This window comes from Tupaia chinensis, unplaced genomic scaffold (genome assembly GCF_000334495.1).
Source record: "Tupaia chinensis unplaced genomic scaffold, TupChi_1.0 Scaffold000567_1, whole genome shotgun sequence".
Classification (NCBI taxonomy): domain Eukaryota; kingdom Metazoa; phylum Chordata; class Mammalia; order Scandentia; family Tupaiidae; genus Tupaia; species Tupaia belangeri.
Window position 1 is genome coordinate 1,115,178 of NW_006160080.1, and position 3,909 is coordinate 1,119,086.

The following is a 3,909-nucleotide window of genomic DNA, read 5'->3' on the forward strand; positions in this document are numbered from 1 at the left end:
CTCTCTTGCTCTCTCTCTCTCTCTCTCTCTCATCTCTCTCTGGTCAAGTTAAAATGAATAAATAAAATAAAATAATTAATTTTAAAAAGACTTCTAAAAAAATACATGTAGAAATTTTTATATGGTTTGTTTTATAATCAGTTTTGTTGTAGGGAAGACAGACCATTTTCATCGATGGTTACTGCCACAAACTATGATGATAAAATGAAAATTAAATTATAAAATAGGTGTTATAGTACCACAAAAAGGTGATGCTTAGAAAACGAATGAGTCATGACATGACAAATACATGAAGCTTTAATCACATGCATTTATGTAGGTCTCACAAATGTTACTTGTCTTCAGGCCAAGGGATTTAATTAGATAAAGCAATCTATTGTTTCGGTCCTTAAGCCTTTCTTTTAACATTAGCATATAATCAGTGCATCATGATTTCCTTCCAAAATTAAAAACTATGTTATGAGATCAGCAGGTGACATGGTGGTTAGAGGTGCTGGATTCCTACATGACCGACCACAGTTCAGGTCCTGGGCCTGGCAGCTTGCTTTCTCGCTTTCCCTTTCTCTTTCTCTGGTCAAATTAAATATGATAACAAATGGAATTAAATAAATTTTTTAAAAATTGTTACACTTTGTTCTGAATAAATAAACCCTAGTAGACTCCCACGTGGCTGACCACAGTTCAAGTTCTGGACCTGGCAGCTTGCTTCCTCACTTTCCCTCTCTGTCTCTCTCTGTTTATCTTAAAAAAGTAATAAATAACTCTATAAAGGGGAAGGCAGGTGGTGTGGCAGTTCAGGGTGCTGGACTCATACATGGCAGACCATGGTTCAAGTCCTGGACATGTCAACTCTCTCTCTCTCTCTCTCTGTCCCTCTCTAGTCAAGTTAAAATAATATATATTTTTTTAATGTGGGGGCCAGCAGATGGTATGGTGGTTAAAGTGCTAGACTCCCACATGGGTGATGTAGTTTGTGTCCCCAACCTGGCAGCTTGCTTTCTCACTTTCCCTTTCTCTCTCTGGTCAAATTAAATAATAATAATAAATAAAATAACATAATTAAAAAGATTTTAAAATAACCTTTTAAAGTATTTTTTTTTAAATGAGCATGTGATGACATCTCCATGTCTACATTACTAAGCTTTTAGAAATGGGCTAAGCCCAGACCAGCAGATGGCATAATGTTTACATTGCTGGACTCCCACGTAGTCAATCACAGTTCAATTCCCAGACCCGGCAGCTTAAAATTCATTCTGGGTACATGTGCACGTGTGCTCAAATTCCAAGAGGAGAATGGAGGAGAAGGGATTGTGGCATGGCCATCCCCCATGGGAGATGATTTCTCACTTTCTGTCTCTCTATCTCTCCGGCAAGCGCATGCACCCTATAGCAAGACTCTCTTAAAAAGGGCCGACAGGTGGCACAGTGGTTAAGGGCGCGAGACTCCTGTGTTGCTGATCGTGGTTCAAATCTCAGACCTAGTGGCTTGCTTTCTCACTTTCCCTTTCTCTTTCTTTCTCTCACTGTCCCTCTCTAGTCAAATTAAAATAAATAAAGTTCAATAAAACAATTCTTTTTCTTAAGTTTTTTTTTAAAAAAGAATTATTATATTGAACTTTATTTTATTTATTCATTTAATTTCATTTGACCAGAGAGGGACAGAGAGAGAGAGAGGGAAAGTGAGAAAGCAACCCAACAGGTCCAGGACTCAAACCGTGGTTGACCATGTGGGAGTCCAGGGCCCTTAACCACCGCGCCACCTGCCGGCCCCAAATAAAATAATTCTTTTTAAAAAAGTAAGAAATGGACTAAGCCAGTGAGTGAGTCTCCTGACGCTGAGTGGTCACCCTCAATCCCAGCTGTACAGTAGAACCTACTGGGGATCCAGGTGCTGCTTAAGCCTGGCCCCACCCAAAAATACTAATGTAACTGAGGTGTAGCCCAGGTCTGAACTGTTCAACACTCCAGAGTCTTTTTTTATTTTTATTTTTTTGGAGAGGTTTTTGCTATAGGGTGCGTGCACTTACCAGAAAGACAGAGACAGAGAGATAGAAAGCGAGAAATCACCCCCCAGGGAGGATGGCCACACCACAGTCCCTTCTCCTCCATTCTCCTCTTGGGATCTTGGGCATGCACGCACAGGAGCCCGGTGTGAGTTTAAGCCACCAGGTCGAACCACAGTCAACTACATGGGAGTCCAGCGACATAGCCATTACGCTAACTGCTGGTCCCCTTTTATTTTTTTAAGAGTTATTTATTTATTTAATTCCATTTGTCTTCATTATTTTTTAATTTGACCAGAGAGAGACAGAGAGAGGGAAAGCGAGGAAGCAAGCCACCAGGTCTAGGACTCGAACCACCGTCAGCCATGTAGAAATCCAGCACTTCTAATCACCATGCCACTTGCAGCCCCCAGAGTCATTCTTATAGTGGTCTGTTAGACTGAGAACTGGGACTGCAGAAGGAGGTGGGTGTGAAAAGTCTAGAGATTTGTTCAGGCAAGATGCTCAGCCCAGGCATTTAGCTGCTTTCTTAGTAAAATGAGAGGATTAGACTGCATGCTTTTGTTTTTTCTTAAGAATTATTTATTCAACTTTATTTATTCACTTTTTTTTTTATTATTATTTGACCAGAGAGGGATCGAGTGAGAGGCAAAGTGAGAAAGCAGGCCGCCATGTCCAGGACTCGAACCTCAGTCAAACCACAGTCTACCATGTGGGAGTCCAGCACCCCTAACCACCACACCTCCTGTCACTTTCCCGGCAACATGTGTTTTTAAGAACAAAATTAAGGGCAGGGGTCTCAGCACATGCTCAGTTCAGTAATTGGTTCAAGTGGGTATGGTCATCTTCTGGGTCTTCTTCATTGGCAAGGCCTTAGGTAATCAAATTTCTGTTCTGTAGAAAGAGGCAGTCATGGGGCTGGCAAGTGGCATGGTGGTTAAGGGAGCTGGACTCCCACATGGTTGCGGTTCAAGTCCCGGATCTGGTGGCTTGCTTTCCCATTTTCCCTATCTCACTCTGTCCCTTTCTGGTCAAATTAAAAATAAATAAATAAACAAAATAATTCTTTAAAAGAAAGAGGCAGTCATCAGGTTGCTGGCACCCTTCTGCCAGGGATCTTTGTGCTCCCAGCATGTTTCCATTCCGTAAAACCTCATAAGTATTGAAGTTGAACCTTCCCTTCCCTAAGTGGGAGTTTAAGAAGTCTAAAGGTCCTCATTCATGGCCAAAGTCACTTGATTACCAAAACCAAAGTCTGAATTCTTACCCCTTACACTGGGCCATTACAACGTAAAAAAAAAAAAAAGAAAGAAAGAAAAGAAATACAATGTAAATGAACCTTGTATTCCAAGGCCAAGAGTAAAAGACATTCTGGGTTGGCAGGTTGTGCAGTGGTTAAGGCGCTGACTCACATATTGTGTACTAGTTGGTCGAGTCCCCGACCCACACATTGTGCACTAGTGGTTCAAGTCCCAGACCTCATTGTTTGTTTTTTTGCTCTCCCTCTTTCTGACCAAATTTAAAAAAATAAGGGGCCAGCAGGTGGCGTAGTGGTTAAGGGCGTTGGACTCCCACATGGGTGACCGTGTTTTGATTCTCGGACCTGACAGCTTACTTATTCACTTTCTCTCTCTCTGTCTCTCTAGTCAGATTAAAATAAATGAGGGTGCCGGTAGGTGGCATGGTGATTAAGGGTGCTTGACTCCCACATGGCCTACAACGGTTCAAGTCCCAGACCTGGTGGCTTGCTTTCTTGCTTCCTCTCTCTCTTTTTCTGTCCCTCTCCAGTCAAATTAAAACAAATGAATGAATAAAGTTAAATAAAATTAATTTTTTTAGAATTATTTTATTTAACTTTATTTATTTATTTAAATTTGACCAGAGAGAGACAGAGTGAGAGAGAAAG